The sequence below is a fragment of the Pristis pectinata genome, chromosome 34 (genome assembly GCF_009764475.1).
Source record: "Pristis pectinata isolate sPriPec2 chromosome 34, sPriPec2.1.pri, whole genome shotgun sequence".
In the NCBI taxonomy this organism is placed as follows: Eukaryota; Metazoa; Chordata; class Chondrichthyes; order Rhinopristiformes; family Pristidae; genus Pristis; species Pristis pectinata.
The window spans coordinates 5,606,365-5,624,437 of NC_067438.1; the positions used below are offsets into that span (position 1 = coordinate 5,606,365).

The window sequence follows — 18,073 nt, forward strand, 5'->3', positions numbered from 1 at the left end:
GGCCAGATGGCCGCCTCCTATTTCCTGTCTTTTCAATGGAAACAGGTCCAAGAAGGTTCACCGAGATGATCCCAGGGATGGAGGGATTGACTTATTAGGAAAAAGTTGGTCTGCACTCATTGGAAGGACAAGAGATGACCTTGTGCTTAGGAGCTTTCAGACCAGCCACCGCTATTGACCGCAATGCACTGCCATTGGAAGTAATTCTGCAAAGTTACTTGTCTGCATTCAAAATGTTAAAGTAGATTACAGCCATTGAAACTGTAGTTAATCATTTATTGTCTTTGTGTTTAAAACATTGTGCAAGGCAAGGAGAACGAGATTCTCTCCAGGATATCTACGGTTGAATAAAGACTTTTATAGCTCCCAGTTACAGCTCCTGTGTGGCTGTTTAGGCCATCACGACACACTGCACTTTCTCTGTAACTGTAACACTCTATTCAGCATTCTGTTATTGCTTTACCCTTGTACTACCTCGATGTATCAACGGCATGCAAAACAAAGTTTTTCACTGTATCTCCATATATGTGACAAGAATAAACCAATTTATTAAATTTACCAGTGTCCTGTGGGAATCTGGTAGTTTTGTGGTGAATAGATTAATTTAATGCCCTATCTTTTAAAAAAAAATTGGTTCTGCTGGATTCTTTCGTGTTGAGAGACCGAGCAGTATCTTTCAAAGAAGCAGCAACAACAGAGGAAACACTGATTTTATTACAGACATCAGAAGCACCCAGTCTACATTTTAACCCTTAACAACACTCAGCAAGCTAAAAGGCAGGGTGCGCTGCTGTATCTGGGCATCTCAGGTTGTATTCATTGCTCTTGATGTCTCCCACTGGGGCTGGAGAGCCCATGGTCCAGGTTCCAATGTTCATCACGAGCTGTGGGGAGAACAGAACAGAGGCACTGGATGGAGAATGGGAGCTGGTGTCAGCGTACGCCGGGAGCTGGGCGGCTGGCGGGACAGTTCAGAGCACTGTGTGTATCATCAGACTGATTCAGCAACTCTAGTCTGTTAAGTGTCATCATTAACAGCCGCGTCACCCATGAATAGGACTCGTTGTAATGACTCAGCTCACTCACCTCACTGCTGCAGCCGTCTTTAAACTCTCCTGCCCTTCTCTCTACCTGTAAAGTGGACATAATGTGAAACAGGTCCCTGTGAAACACAGACGCCAAAAGTAATTTTTACAAATGCACCACAGAACGCATCTTATCCAGAGGCATCACAGCTCGGTACGGCGACTGCTCTGCCCATGACCGCAAGAAATCGCAGAGTTGAGAACATAGCCCAGTCCGTCAGGCAAACCAGCCTCCCCTTCACTGACTCTGTCTACACTTCCCACTGCCTCGGGAAAGCAGCCAGTGTAATCAGTGATACCTCCCGCCCTGGTCACTTTCTCTCCTCCTCTCTCCCACGGAGCAGAAGACATGAAAGCTTGAAACCGCGTACCACCAGGCTCAAGGACAGCTTCTATCCCGCTCTTATCAGACTCTTGAACGGACCTCTCACACTAAGAGATGAACATTTGATCTCTCAGTCTACCTCATCATAACCCTTGCAATGCACTCTCCCTGTTAACTGTAACACTGTATTTTCGTATTGCTTTTCCTTTGTACTACCTCAATGTATTTATGGTTGGAATAATCTGTCTGGATGGCACACAAAAGCCTTTCACTGTATCTTGGTCCATGTGACAACAATAAACCAATTACCAAGTGGAAGGAGGAATGTTCAGAGCACTGTGGGTATCACCAGGGTTAACTCAGTGACTCTAGTCTGTGAAGTGTCATCATTCACATTCCAGGATATTCATCATTAAAATTCCTTGCTTGAAAAGGAAACCAATCTGTGGCTGGAGTTCAGTTGGAAACGTTCCCATTCCAAACATTCAGAACAGCGGCTGTGTGCCCAAGTTCAAGAAGACTTACCTCTGTGCACTGCACAAAAGCTGCCGGGTCCTCATTAGTAAATCGGTCGCTGGGAAATCCATGACGACCTGAAATGTTGCCCTCGAGACACCCGTCAGGTGAAGTGCAGTGTGGACCGTGGGTAGTCACGGTAACAGTAGCTCATCATCAACCTCTTGCTTCCACAAGCTGTACACCAAGGAGCATTCCCACTGTGAGAGGTTAGCATACACCAGCTGGGCCAAATGTGCCCCTTTGATCTGATGTAACAGCACGATGCCAGATTGTCCACCCTTGCATCAGAGAGGAGGGAAAAAGACAAATAAAACCAGTAAGACAGCCGTCTAAAATCACAGGAACACACGGCGGACACAGTTCAGGAGCGCTCAGAGCACTGTGAGTATCATCAATCTTAATTCAGTAACTCTAGTCTGAAAAAGGGTCATCATTTAACGCTCTGCGACACATCCAACTTGCCAATCGCAACGACTGTCCATGTACCTGGTGGGGACGTGGAGTCAGGGTCCTTGTTTTTCGGTCTGTGGAAACAGGAGATGAAAGTTAATGCCTGCCGGCCAAGGGCCAATCTGTGCAAACTCCACACACAGACAGTAACAGAAGTCAGGATCGAACCTGGATCTCTGGAGCTGGGGAGGCAAAGCACTACCTGCTGCAGCACAGGTGACCCTTCCACCCCCTAGAATGCTTGCAACTGGGGCTGCTTGCGGGCAAATCCCCAAGTGCGGTCACGATCCTGTCCTTGTGTGGAGTTTGCATGTTCTCTCCCTGTGACCGCGTGGGTTCCCCCCCCCCCCCCCCCCCCGGTGCTCCGGTTTCCTCCCGCATCCCAAAAATGAGCAGGTTGGTAAGTGGCCTCAACTCTTCTGTGCCAGCTCCCCATAACCCTCAATCTTTCAATTATTGAATGATCTCCACCTCAAGACAGTCAATCTTTTTCCCAGGGTAGAAATGTCAAATACTAGAGGGCATTTAAAGCGAGGGGGAAAGTTTAAAGGGGATGTGTGGGGCAAATTTTTTTTATTTTACAGAGTGCTGGGTGCCTGGAACAGGCTGCCAGGGGTTAATGGTGGAGGCAGATATGATTGTAGCATTTAAGAGGCTGTTAGATAGACACATGAATGTACAGGGACTGGAGGGATAGGGAACACATACAGGCAGGAGAAATTTAGTTTAATTCATCATTGTGTTTGGTGCCGACACGGTGGGCTGTTCCTCCGTTGTACTGTTCTACGTTAAATCTAATGACCCTGCCTCCGCCACACTCAAGAGCAGAGAATTCCAGAGATTCCCCACCCACAGAGAAGAAATTTCTACACACCTCAGTTTTAAATGACCAGCCCCTTATTTCATCACTATGTCCCTTTGTTCGTGACTTTCCCACTAGGATGTACAGCACAGGAACAGGCCCATGATGGTTGTGCAGAACTAAGATAATGACACCTAATCCCTTCTGCTGGCATATGGTCCATATCCCTCCACTCTCTGTATATCCACGTGTCTAAGAGCCTCTCAAATGCCTCTATTGTACCTGCCTCTTCCACCACCCCGGGCAGTGCATCCCAGGCACCCACCACTGTGTCAAAAACTTTACCTGCACACCTCCTTTAAACTTGCCCTCTCTCACCTTAAATGCATGTCCTCTAGTATTCACATTTCTACCCTGGGGAAAAGATACCAGCACCTCCCAGCAGTCTGTTTGCAATGTTTCCAGTAGTAGACACATCTCAACATCTATCCTGTCAAACCCCCTGTGGTAAGATGAAACGCAATTAATGATTTCCCTGTTGCAACAGCTTAAGAAACAGCTGGGTGTAACTAAAGAGTCGGAAGAAGCATCTTTCTTCGTTAGGAATATTTGTTTTTCCCAGGAGTTACTGGAACCGCGTGAAACAGCAGACCTTAACGGGGAATGCAGCTTCCAAGCGCTAATTGGGAGCAGCTTTGATAAGACTGCTTTATTAGTCACCTGTACATCGAAATACACAGTGAAATGCATCTTTTTGCGTGGAGTGTTAAGGGCCGCAGCCCGCAAGTGTCGCCACGCTTCCGGCGCAAAACTATCATGGTGTACTTCAACCAAGCGAGACAATGGGGAGGGTTAATTTGCCCCATTAGACAAGATCCTGGGGCCTTGTTGAGTTGTCACGAAACTGTACATCCATGGAGCCATTCGCTCTCTGGAAGATTGGAATTTTAATCTGTTTCAGCATGCATTAACAATGGATTTTCTGTGCCGATGACTGACGAGACTTTCGAAAACGGGAAGGTTTAGCAAAAGGTGTGGAAATCCTTTGTTCTGCCAGGACCGAGCGAGGCGCAGAGCCCTCCTCGACTCTATAGGTGCGCCCCACAGGACCGTCCTTTGGAGCTTCTCCATGGGTTGGTTCGTGGCCAACACCTGGCAACCTTCAAGCCCCTTCACGTCTTACCCCTTTGGCAATAGACTGAGTGGCAGAGAACGCAATGTTGCTAGGGATCACCTTGAATTGTATGCAATTTGAGCTTGATTTTACCAGGTAAGTGTTAAATAAGTGTTTGGGTTCTTGGTCATGTTCTTTTAGATAAGATTAGATTTCTTTATTAGTCACACGTACATCAAACACACAGTGAAATGCATCTTTTGCGTAGAGTGTTCTGGGGCAGCCCGCAAGTGTCGCCACGCTTCCGGCACCAACATAGCATGTCCACAGCTTCCTAACCCGTACATCTTTGGAATGTGGGAGGAAACCGGAGCACCCGGAGGAAACCCACACAGACAGGGGGAGAATGTACAAGCTCCTTAAAGACGGCGGCCGGAATTGAACCGGGGTTGCTGGTGCTATAATAGCGTTATGCTAACCGCTACACTACCATGCCTGCTGATTTGTAGCTGTGTTTTGGACATCGAATTAGAGCTGTAGTTTCCTTTGCTTTTAGCTGTGTTAAATAAATTTACTTGAACTTTCTGTGAAATTGTAGTGTCTTTCATTACTGATTCTGTCATTCAAAAGGAACCCAGAAGAACCAGAGTTCTGTTTTAATACATCCCCTTAGTATCTTACCTCATGTCCACGGCTGTCTTTCAGATCTCCTGTCCTTCTCTCCACCTGAAAAAACAGAGCGAAACGTTTAAATGGAGCTCCGTGAAACACAGTTGCAGTAACTGACTGGAAGGAGGAATGTTCAGAGCACTGTGGGTATCACCAGGGTTAACTCAGTGACTCTAGTCTGTGAAGTGTCATCATTCACATTCCAGGAGACCCATTCTTTAAATTTCCTCTCTCCTACAAGGGACTGAACTCTTGTTTGAGCTCAGCAGAGAACGTTCCAATCTAAACAGTCTCAACAGCTTGAAATTATTAATGTGCTTAGGGGAGGAAAAAGATAAAGATCGGGGAATTTACACACCACCCTGCTCTGCTCTGAAGCTGTTTTAGCTCCTCATTCACATCAGAGGTCCTGCAAACATGCTTGTGGGAATTCCCTGTGGAGTACTGGGGGAGTGCTGGACTGTCAGAGCAGAGGACATTTCACTGTGGTGTTCAGCCTGAATAAAAAGCAGCAAATGCTGGAAACACTCAGCAGGTCACGCAGTGTCTGTGTACAGTCCCGATATAGAACAAGCTGCCAGAGGAAGTGGTTGAGGCAGAGACAATGACATTTAAAGGACAGATGAATAAGTACAAGGATAAGAAGGGTTTAGAGGGATATGGGCTAAACACAAGCAAGAGGGACTAGCTTAGTGGGCACCTTGGTTGGCATGGAGTGAGTTGGCTGAGGGCCTATTTCTGTGCTGTTTTATTCTATGACTATAAATATTGACTTGACAACAGACATGTCCACTTTGGAACCCCAGCGCTCAGTCCACATATAAACCCACAGACTCTGAGTAAGGGAACACACAATGCGCTGGAGAAAAGGGGCATTGGAGATGGTATTTGGTTTATTAATGTCACTGAGATACAGTGAAAAACTTTATCTGCATTCCATCCGGTCAGATCATTCTGTACACAAGTACATCGAGGTAGTAAAAAAGAAAACAATGCAGAATATAATGCTGTGCAGGCTTAGAGAAAGGGCAGTGCAAAATTTCCCTGACTGGGAATCGAACCCGGGCCGCTGCGGTGAGAGCACAGAGTTGTGGGGGCATGCTATGTTTGCCGCCGGAAGAGCGGTGACACTTGCGGGCTGTCGCCAGCACATTCTCGGTATCGCAAAAAGACACATTTCACTGTGTGTTTCAATGTACATGTGACTAATAAATAACGTCTAAGTAGATTACAATAAAAAGTTTAAGAGCCACAATGAAGTAGATTGGGGAGATCAAAAATTCTGCTTTTAGCACACGAGAGGTCTATTCAAGAGTCCTGATAACAGCGGGGTAGAAGCTGTCCTTGAGCCTGGTGGTACGTGCTTTCAGGCTTTTGTATCTTCTGCCAGAGGGGAGGAGGGAGAAGAGAGAATGTCTGGGATGGGACGGGTCTTTGAGTGTATTGGAGATTGGTGTGTGTGTGGGAGGCGGCGGGAGGCTCCCCTTCTACTCTTACGACCAAAAGCACCGGAGAGGATTGGGAGCTGCCGTCGACGAGCACCGAAGCTGGCAGTTAACAGGACAGGCGAGTTCACTTTGTGTCGCCTCAAACTGGTTCAACAACTCCAGTCTAAGAGCCACCACAGCGTTACTACCTGTGAAAAGGACCTCGGCGTAATGAATCACTCGCCTCCCTGCCACAGCCATCTTTCGACAATCCAGCTCTCCTCTCCACCTGTAATGCAGACAAAAGGAGAAAACAGCCCCGTGAAATACAGCTGCATCACTGATTGGAAGGAGTGTTCGAGTGCGGTCACTGTGGTCTTCATTGCTCCTGTTGTCTCCTACTGGACCAGGCTCCCACCTTTACCATGAGCTGTGGGGAGAGCAGAACAGAGGCACTGGATGGAGAACGGGAGCTGGTGTCAGCGTACACCGGGAGCTGGGCGGCTAGCGGGACAGTTCAGAGCACTGTGTGTATCATCAGACTGATTCAGCAACTCTAGTCTGTTAAGTGTCATCATTAACAGCCGCGTCACCCATGAATAGGACTCGTTGTAATGACTCAGCTCACTCACCTCACTGCTGCAGCCGTCTTTAGACTCTCCTGCCCTTCTCTCTACCTGTAAAATGGACAGAGTGTGAAACGGGGCCCTGTGAAACAGAGGTGCAGCAAGTAATTTTTACAAATGCACCCCAGAGAGCACCTTATCCAGAGGCATCACAGCTCGGTACAGCAACTGCTCTGCCCATGACCTCAAGAAATTGCAGAGTTGTGAACGCAGCCCGATCCATCACGCAAACCAGCCTCCCTTCCATTGACTCCGTCTACACTTCCCGCTGCCTCGAGAAAGTTGTTAAGAAGGCGTATGGTGTGTTGGCCTTCATTAATCACGGGATTGAGTTCAAGAGCCACGGTAATGTTGCAGCTCTGTAGAACTCTGGTTAGACCACACTTGGAGTATTGTGTTCAGTTCTGGTCGCCTCTTTATATTAAGGATGTGGAAGCTTTAGAGAGGGTGGCAGAGGAGATTACAAGGATGTTGCCTGGATTGGAGAAGCATGTCTTATGAGGATAGCTTGAGCGAGCTCGGCTTTTCTCTTTGGAGAGGAGGAGGATGAGAGGTGACTTGATAGAGGTGTATAAGAGGCATAGACCGAGTGGACAGTCAGAGACTTTTCCCAGGGCAACAATGGCTAACACGAGGGGGCATAATTTTAAAGGTGATTGGAGGAAGGTATAAGGGGGATGTCAGGGGTAAGTGTGTTCTTTTCCCCCCCACAGAGAGTGGTGGGTGCGTGGAACGCACTGCCGGCAGAGGTTGTGGGCAGATACATTAGGGACATTTAAAAGACTCTTAGACAGACACATGAATGATAGAGCTATGTGAGAGGGAAGAGTTAGATAGAGCAGGATAAAATGTTGGCACAACATTGTGGCCGAAAGGCCTGTACTGTGCTGTAGTGTTCTATGTCCTAAAGCAGCTGACGTAATGAGAACCCCTCGCATCCTGGTCATTCTCTCTTCTCCCCTCTCGTGAGGCAGCGACGAGAGAGCGGAGATTGCCGGAAAATAACGAGGTTTTTTTTTCTCTTTCTAGCGTTCGGGACAGCGCGAGTGACTGCGCAGGCGCGTGACGTCACCCGAAGCGCGCGGTGCGATTTAAAAGTCGAAGGTTCGCCTTCAAGTTTTCTTTCCAGCGACGAGAGAGCGGAGATTGCCGGAAAATAACGAGGTTTTTTTTTCTCTTTCTAGCGTTCGGGACAGCGGCGAGTGACTGCGCAGGCGCGTGACGTCACCCGGAAGCGCGCGGGGCGATTTAAAAAGCAGACGAGCATATTTAAGCGGGCAGCGTCGGAGCGGGCAGCTGAGTGTGAGGGAGCAGAGTGGGTTGGGCTTTGGCTCAACGGGCTTCGGCGAGAGCGGGTAAGAGGCGAGATTATAGAGAGGGGTGAGTTATTAGTTTTAGTTTAGTGTTGAGCTCAGTGATATTCAGCAGTAATGCATCTGGGATTAGTATTGTGTTTGGAGTGTCAGATGTGGGGGCCCCTGGGAGACGACCAGACTCCCTGATACTACATCTGCGCAAAGTGCACCGAGATGCGGCTCCTCAAGGAACGGATTGAGAGTCCTGGAGCAGCAGCTGGATGACCTTCGGTTGGTTAGGGAGAGCGAGCAGGAGATAGACAGGAGTTTATAAAGATTATGTAGACAGCACCTCAGTGGCAGTCCCCCTCAAAAAACCGATATCTCATTTTAGATTCGGTTGGAGAGGATGACTTCATAGAGGAAGACCTCAGCAGCCAGGACCTTGGCACCGTGTCTGATACTGTGGTCCAGCAGAGGAAGAGACATGCAGTGGTCCAGCAGAGGAAGAGACATGCAGTGGTTATTGGGGATTCGATAGTAAGGGGTACGGATAGCAGATTCTGCGATAGCGATAATGAGTCTCGGATGGTGTGTTGCCTCCCTGGTGCCAGGGTACGGGATATCACAGACCGTGTCGAGAATATTCTGAGGGGGGGGAGGGTGAGCAGCCAGAATCTTGGTACATGTAGGTACCAATGATGTAGGTAGGAAAAGAGAAGAGGTCCTGAAGGAGGAATACAAGGCATTAGGGAGAAGGTTGAAAAAGTAGGACCTCAAGGGTAGTAATCTCAGGACTACTACCCGTGTCGCGTATCAATGACAGGAAGAATAGAAAGCTCTGGCAGTTAAATGCGTGGCTGAGTGACTGGTGCAAGGGGCAGGGCTTCAGATTCTTGGATACCTGGGACCTTTTTTGGGGGAGGCAAGACCTATTTGCTAAGGATGGGTTGCATCTAAACTCCAAAGGGTCCAATATCCTGGCGGGAATGTTTAATTTAGTTGTAGGGGAGGGTTTAAAACTGATCTGGCAGGGGGATGGTAACCAGGATGCTAGGTTACAAGATGCTAAGGTGAGGGAGAAAAGTGTATAGAAACGAATCCATTGAGGATGGCAAGAATGACAGGCAGGTGATAAGTCAGGATAATTTACTGAATAATAGAAGTACGACAAATCCGATGTTAGGATACAGAATGTTAGGATCGGGGATGAGGATGTTCGGATACAGAATGTTAGGATAGGGGATGAGGTCTACACGAACATGTCTAAGATAGTAGGTAGCGAAGATAGTAAGAAGGATGGACAGGTAGAAAGTCAGGATAATCTGCTGATCAATAGAGGTACAAATAAAATCAATAGCAGATACCAGTCTAAACATACTATATTTAAATGCACGTAGCATCAGGAATAAAGTAGATGACCTAGTGGCACAACTACAGGTTAATAAATATGACATCGTTGCAATCACTGAGTCGTGGCTTCAATGATGGATGTGATTGGGAACTGAATGTCAAGGGGTATACAGTATATAGGAAGGATAGGAGGGTAGGCAGAGGGGGAGGTGTGGCCATGATGGTTAGTAGCGATATAAAATCAATAGAAAGGAAGGACATTGGGTCAGAGGAGGTGGAATCCTTATGGGTGGAGCTGAGAAATAGCAAGGGTAAAAGAACAATAATAGCAGTCATATATAGGCCCCCGAACAGCAGTCAGGAAGTGGACCATAAGTTGCAGATTGAGATAGAAAAAGCCATGTCAGAGTGACAATGTGAAGATAATTATGGGGGATTTCAACATGAAGGTGGACTGGGAAATGCAGCAAGGCGGTAGTACTCAGGAGAGTGAGTTTGTGGAATGTCCTAAGGGATGTTTTTCTGGAGCAACTTATTGAGGAGCCCACCAGGGGATCGGCTGTTTTGGATTGGGTGCTGTGTAGTGAACCCGAGGTGATTAGGGAACTAAAGGTAAGGAACCACTGGGAACAAGTGATCACAATATGATTGAGTTTAGTTTCAAGTTTGAGAAGGAGAAGCTGATAACTGGTGTATCGATATTTCAGTGGAATAAGGGAAATTACAAAGGTATGAGAGATGAGTTGGCCCAAATTGATTGGAGGAGTAAGTTAGCTGGAGGGACGGCAGAGGAAAAATGGAAGAAATTTCTACAGGAAATAAGGACAATGCAGGACAGATATATTCCAAGAAAAAAGAAGGTTTTGATGGAAAAAAGGCACAGATGTGGATAACGAGGGAGGTGAAGGATAAAATAAAAGCAAAAGGGGCGGCGTACAAAGTAGCAAAAATTAGTGGGAAAACAGAAGATTGGAACGATTTTAAAAATCTGCAGAGAGAAACTAAGAAGGGTCATTAGGAAAGCAAAGATGAGTTACGAAAGGAAGCTGGCGGACAACATTCGCAAAGGATTCTAAGAGTTTTTTTAAATACATAAGGAATAAAAGAGAGACACGGGTTGACATAGGACCAATTGATAACGGTGCAGGAGGTATTATAATGGATGATAGTGAGATGGCAAGGGAATTGAATGAATATTTTGCATCGGTCTTCACCGTGGAGGACATAAGCAATGTGCCCATTAGTCAGGAGTCTCACGAATTGGAGCTGAGTTCAATTGAGATTAATAGGGAGAAGGTGCTTGGAAAACTAAAGGGGCTTAAGGCTGATAAAGTCTCCCGGACCGATGAGGTGCATCCCCGGGTTCTGAAGGAGGTGGCTGTGGAGATAGCGGAGGCGTTGGCGATTATTTTTCAGGAATCGATAGATTCTGGCATGGTTCCGGAGGACTGGAGGGTAGCGAATGTAGTTCCGTTATATAAGAAAGGTGGGAGGCAGCACAAAGGCAATTACAGACCTATTAGTCTGACGTCAGTGGTGGGAAAATTATTGGAGTCTATCCTCAAGGAGGAGGTTACCGAATACCTAGAGGCGCAAGGCAAGATAGGACCTAGTCAACATGGTTTTGTGAAGGGGGAGGTCCTGTCTGACCAACCTATTGGAGTTTTTTGAAGAATCACAGGTAGGGTGGATAAGGGAGAGGCGGTAGATGTTGTGTATTTAGACTTTCAAAAGGCCTTTGAATAAGGTGCCTCACAAGAGACTGATTAATAAGATGAGAGGTCCATGGAATTATGGGCAGGGTAGCAAAATGGGTGGAGAAATTGGCTGGTTGGCAGGAAGCAAAGGGTGGAAATAAAAGGATCTTCGTTCTGGTTGGTTACCGTTACTAGTGGTAGTGCCGCAAGGGTCGGTGTTGGGGCCTCTCCTTTTACCTTGTACATCAATGATTTGGATGATGGAATAAATGGTTGTGTGGCTAAGTTTGCGGATGACACCAAGATAAGTGGAGGAGTAGGGAGCATAGAGGAAATAGAAAGAATGCAGAGGGACCTAGACAGTTTAGGAGAATGGGCAAGAAAATGGCAGATGAGATTCAATGTTGAGAAATGTGCAGTTGTACACTTTGGAAGTAGAAATAAGCGGGTAAGATTATTATCTAGAAGGAGAGAAGATTGATAGTGCGGTAGTACAAAGGGACTTGGGGGTACTTATACAAGATACCTTAAAAGTTAACCACCAGGTTGGATCGGTGGGTTAAGAAAGCGAATGCTATGTTGGCATTCATCTCGAGAGGTATAGTGTATAAAAAGTAAGGAAGTGTTGATGAGGCTCTACGGGGCGCTAGTGAGGCCTCATTTGGAATACTGTGCGCAGTTTTTGGGCCCCGCATCTTAGGAAGGATGTGCTGACGTTGGAGAGGGTTCAGAGGAGATTTACGAGAATGATTCCAGGAATGAAAGGGCTTAAGTACGATGAGCGTTTGTCGGCTCTTGGACTGTACTCGCTGGAGTACAGAAGGATGAGAGGGGACCTCGTAGCGACATTTAAAATGTTGACAGGTAAGGATAGAGTAGATGTGGCTAGGCTGTTTCCCTTGGTGGGCGTGTCCAGGACCAGAGGGCACATCTTAGAATTAGAGGGTACAGTTTCAAGACAGAGATGAGGAGAAGTTTCTTTACCCAGAGGGTGGTGAAATTGTGGAACTCCTTGCCACGCACAGCAGTGGAGGCCAGATCAGTGGGGGTGTTCAAGGAGGAGATAGACAGATATCTAAATAGTCAGGGTATCAAGGGATATGGGGATAAGGCTGGCAAATGGGATTAGAATAGTTTTTTTTTTTTCTCTCTCTTTTTTTCCCACCCCATTTCTTTTTCCCTTTTCCTTGGAGCAGACTCGATGGGCCGAATGGCCTGCTTCTGCTCCCTTATCTTGTGAAAAGATATAAAAGCTTGAACACACGCACCACCAGGCTCAAGGACAGCTCCTATTGTGCTGTTGGAAGATGCTTGAACTGACCTCTCATACGATCAAGATGAACTCTTGATCTCCGATCTACCGATCGTCATGGCCCTTGCTCTTTGTCTCCAGCACTGCACTTTCTTTGCGACTGTAACACTATATTCTGCATTCTGTTTTTGCTTTTCCCTTTGTACTACCTCAATATACTTATGGTTGGAATGAGTTGACTGGATGGCAATGCCTACAAAAGTATTTCACTGTGCCTTGGTACATGTGACAACAATAAGCCAGTTACCAATTGGAAGGAGGAATGTTCAGAGCACTGTGGGTATCACCAGGGTTAACTCAGTGACTCTAGTCTGTGAAGTGTCATCATTCACATTCCAGGATATTATTTAAATTCCTCTCTTCTACAAGAGACTGAATTCTTGTAACTCACTGGGGAATATCCCATTTTAAATATTCAGTGACAGTTTCAAATCATCACTGTACCCAAGACTGAGAGAATTTACCTACCTCTCTGCATTGGACAAAAGGAGGCTTGGCTCTTCGTTACTACCTTGGGTCCTGCAGAAAGCAAAAACCATTCGGAATGTTTTGTTCAGGTAACACGTAGCCATCCCAAGTCCTCTGGGCAGAGGCACAGCAGAATGCTCAGGTACAAAGGCAGCAGGATGCCCTGATGGTTAAAACGCACAAAGCTTGCACACAAGTACAGCAAGTCACTGGGTAGAGAAATGTTATAGAGTCAGAGTCATACAGCATGGAAACAGGCCCATCAATTGCCAGAGGTAGTGATGGAATCAGATACAATTACTACATTTAAGAGGCATTTAAGTAGGCAAGGCATAGAAGGATATGGTTCTAATGCAGGCAAATGTGTAGATGGGCAAAAGGGCTGGCATGGATGCTGTGGGCCAAAGAGTCCATTTCTGTGCTACACAATTTTTTTTGACCAACTATGAGTGGTACATGACGCAGCTGTATGAAACTAGCATACACCAGCTGGGCCAAACGGCCTCTTGCCCCGGCACCACTGCTGTCATCTCAACCTGGTGTAACCACACAATGCCAGGTTGCCCATCCTGGAAAAAGAACCTACAAGACAGAAGTAACGAGTTAAGCTGTCTCTCCCAGAATGAATCTCAGAAGTACACAGGAGACGCCATTCAGGAGCACTCAGAGCACTGTGAGAATCGTCAACCTCAATTCAGTAACTCTAGTCTGAAAGTGGGGCGGCACAGTAGCGTAGCGGTTAGCGCGATGCTATTACAGCGCCAGCGATCGGGGTTCAATTCCTGTCGCTGTCTGTAAGGAGTTTGTACGTTCTCCCCGTGTGTCTGCGTGGGTTTCCTCCGGGTGCTCCGGTTTCCTCCCACATTCCAAAGACGTACGGGTAGGTTAATTTGGGTTTAAAATGGGCGGTGCAGACTCGTTGGGCTGGAAGAGCCTGTTACCACACTGTAAATAAAACTTTTAAAAAATTTAATGCTCTACGACACGCCCAACTTCCCGATCGCATCGACTGCCCGCGTACCTGCTAGGGATGTGGAGTCAGGGTCCTGAGAGGTGTCACACTGCTGTGAAAACAAGAAATTAAAGGAATTTACACGTAGCCAGGAGGCCCTCCACCCCTCAACACAAATCCCTTGGGTATGAGCCAACCCACCTTTGTCATGAGCTGTGGGGAGAGCAGAACAGAGGCACTGGATGGAGAACGGGAGCTGGTGTCAGCGTACACCGGGAGCTGGGCGGCTGGCGGGACAGTTCAGAGCACTGTGTGTATCATCAGACTGATTCAGCAACTCTAGTCTGTTAAGTGTCATCATTAACAGCCGCGTCACCCATGAATAGGACTCGTTGTAATGACTCAGCTCACTCACCTCACTGCTGCAGCCGTCTTTAGACTCTCCTGCCCTTCTCTCTGCCTGTAAGATGGACAGAACATGAAACAGGACCCCATGAAACTCAAGCAGTTTTTATAGATTCACCACAGATAGCATCCTATCCAGATGCATCAGTTTGGTCTGGCAACTGCTCTGCTTAAGACCGCAAGAAACTGCAGAGAGTTGTGAACACAGCCCAGTCCGACACACAAACCAGCTTCCCCTCCACTGACCCCCATCTACACTCCCTGCTGCTTCGGGAAAGCAGCCAGCATAATCACAGACCCCTCCCAACCTTGGCCACAAGCCGACCCATTCTAAGGGGAGAGGTGTCACCCTGGGTCTCGTGCTTGGGATGCAAGGTTGTAGGTTCGATTCCCCTGCGTGCTTTGGGCTGCAAGGCCTACATTCCCAACAGGAGGCACCGCAAGTGCCTCCGTTTCTCTCACTACAGATGCTGCACACAAAACGCTGGAGGAACTCGGCGGCTCAGGCAGCATCTGTGGAGAGAAGTAAATAGTTGATGTTTCCAGTCAAGACCCTTCATCGTGACTCCAGATGTTGCTCTGGATTCCAGCATCAGAAGAATCCCGTATCTTCTTGGTGAACAGCAAAGCAGGCTTAAACAGCCACACAGCCTACTCCTGCTCTGATGCTTATGAACAATACCCACACACCCTAAAAATTCAGTATCTTGCAGCAAAAAAAAACACAAGCTGAAAATCTACACCCACCTTCCCCACTCTTACTGCACTTTAACAAGCTTCTTTTGTCTCCTTCCCAGTGCTGAGGAAGGGTCTTCGACCTGAAACGTTATGTCTGCTTTCCTTCCCACTGACCTGCTGAGTATTCCCAGCATTTCTTTTAATCTGCACTTTAAATTTCCAGCATCTGCAAGTCTTTTTTTTGATTTTCCACGTCAACCAATCTGGGCCTGGCCGACAAGCAGGGAATTGCTTTTGCAGTGGCGTGAAGTGGGCCCACGCGGACTGTTCCTCCTACTTCTTCCGAACACCCTACATGCAAACATTGAAGCTGGTTTTAAAGAACACATTCTCCAGAAACTAGAAAAAATTACCGAGAATGACGAATGCAAAGTCGTCATCCTCGGTAATTTTTCTTGGCATCGTATTCCCATCCGGGAAATCAATTTCCCAACTGGGAAAGACACATAGTGACAGACACAGAGTGAGAGAATGAATCCAGGCGTCGCATGTGCTTTCCTTAAATCTATAAATCCTTCCTCTGTTACCCTAACAATGCAGCAAATACATTCTCTTCCAACATTTTTATTCTAAAAATCACAGTCCTAATTCAAGTTACAAACTTTAGATACCCCAAGAAAGCACTTCCGAAGGTCTCCCCCGCTGAGGTACCTGCCAGTTTGTTGAGGAGGGAGAGACAATAAAGACGTGGCAAAATAAAAATCAGGCTCTTAAGAAGATGAGAAAGTTATCAGAAGTTGCAGCTGATTTAGGATTAATCAGCAAGAGTAATTTATAATGGGGGGGGGGAAATTAGTCATTTCCCCAACCACATTGCCCCAGGACCCCCTCCTTCTACCCCCGTTACCCCCCTCACCAACCCCACCTCTACCCTCGGGATCCCTCCTACCACCCTGCTACCCCCTCACCCCCTATCCTTGGGACCCCTCCTACCACCGTTACCCCCTCAGCTCCCTACCCCCTTCTTCTCACCAACTCCACCTCTACCCTCGGGACCCCTCCTAACCCCCCCGTTACCCCCTCACCAACCTCCCCTTTAACCACCGACCCCTTTTCCCACTACCCCTTCCTTCACCCCCTCCCACCCCCAGACCCCTTCCTCCCATTACTCCATCACCAACCCCCCCTACCCCCGGGACCCCTCCTTTGCCCCTCATTACCCCCCTCACCAATCCCCCTATCTCTTCCTCCTCCCACCACCGCCTCCTCTCACCCCTACCCCCTCCTCCTCTCCCCTCACCTCCTACCCCCTCCTCCTCTCACCCCTACCCCCTTTCACCTCCCCTCCCCTACCCCTTCTCACCTCCTCCCCCTCTCACCCCCCTACCCCCTCTCACCACCCCTACCCCCTCCTCCTCTCCCCTCACCTCCTACCCCCTCCTCCTCTCACCCCTACCCCTTCTCACCTCCCCTCCCCTACCCCTTCTCACCTCCTCCCCCTCTCACCTCCTCCTCTCACCCCCCTACCCCCTCTCACCACCTCCTCTCACCCCCCTACCCCCTCTCACCACCCCTACCCCCTCCTCCTCCTCCCCCTCCTCCCCCCTACCCCCTCCTCCTCCTCCTCCCCCCTACCCCCTCCTCCTCCTCCCCCCTACTCCTCCTCCTCCCCCCTACCCCCTCCTCCTCCTCCTCCCCCCCTACCCCCTCCTCCTCCTCCCCCTCCCCCCTACCCCCTCCTCCTCCTCCTCCCCCTCCCCCCTACCCCTCCTCCTCCTCCTCCCCCTCCCCCCCTACCCCCTCCTCCTCCTCCTCCTCCCCCTACCCCCTCCTCCTCCTCCTCCTCCCCCTCCCCCCTCCTCCTCCTCCCCCTCCCCCCTCCTCCTCCTCCTCCCCCTCCCCCCTACCCCCTACCTCCTCCTCCTCCTCCTCCCCTACCCCCTCCTCCTCCTCCTCCTCCCCCCTACCCCCTCCTCCCCCTCCCCCTACCCCCCTCCTCCTCCTCCCCCCTACCCCCTCCTCCTCCTCCCCCCTACCCCCTCCTCCTCCCCCCTCCTCCTCCTCCTCCTCCCCCCTCCTCCTCCTCCTCCTCCCCCCTACCCCCTCCTCCTCCTCCTCCCCCCTACCCCCTCCTCCTCCTCCCCCCCCTACCCCCTCCTCCTCCTCCTACCCCCTCCTCCTCCTCCCCCTACCCCCTCCTCCTCCTCCCCCCCTCCTCCTCTCCCCTCACCCCTCACCCCTCCTCCTCTCACCTCCGCCGCAGCCGCCTGATCTAGAGGTGCGCACCGCCAGAACCTCCAGACCACGTGGAGCCCAGAAGGGCTTCAGGACCCCGGGATAGGCGCCCGTTTCACCCGCCTGCGCCTTTGGAAAGGCAGTAGTTGCGGCCCCGGGACACCGCGGCTGAACCGGTTCTTCCGTCGCAGGAAAAAACACATTAAACCCTCACCGGCTTCCTTCGATTTTTAATTATTTTTGAAAATAATTTTTTTTTGTTTATCGGGGAGGGGATGGGGAGGGGATGGGGGAGGGGAGGGGATGAGGAGGGGAGGGGAGGGGATGGGAGGGGAGGGGAGGGGAGGGGATGGGGAGGGGAGGGGAGGGGATGGGGAGGGGAGGGGAGGGGATGGGGAGGGGAGGGGGGAGGGGATGGGAGGGGAGGGGGATGGGAGGGGAGGGGGATGGGGAGGGGAGGGATGGGGAGGGGATTGGGGAGGGGAGGGGGAGGGGATGGGGAGGGGAGGGGAGGGGATGGGGAGGGGAGGGGATGGGAGGGGAGGTGGATGGGGAGGGGAGGGGATGGATAGGGGAGGGGATGGGGAGGGGAGGGGATGGGAGGGGAGGGGATGAGGAGGGGAGGGGATGGGGATGGGAGGGAGGTGATGAGGAGGGAGTT

At 49.4% G+C, this 18,073-nt stretch overlaps 1 long non-coding RNA gene across 3 annotated transcripts; it reads right to left on the reverse strand.

Annotated features, from left to right (window-relative positions):
- Positions 1-308: 308 nt before the first annotated feature.
- On the reverse strand, positions 309-17,614 carry LOC127586141 (uncharacterized). 3 transcript variants are annotated; one of them, XR_007958644.1, is made up of 11 exons: positions 17,430-17,614; positions 14,510-14,554; positions 14,164-14,206; positions 13,139-13,193; positions 7,024-7,064; positions 6,601-6,680; positions 4,977-5,021; positions 2,416-2,453; positions 1,936-2,207; positions 1,087-1,131; positions 309-884 (listed from the first exon to the last, which is right to left on the reverse strand). It is a non-coding gene; the product is annotated as an uncharacterized LOC127586141 (long non-coding RNA). The 3 variants fall into 3 exon arrangements; XR_007958645.1 differs by having other exon boundaries at positions 13,139-13,305; XR_007958646.1 differs by lacking the exon at positions 6,601-6,680.
- Between the last annotated feature and the right edge of the window lie 459 nt (positions 17,615-18,073).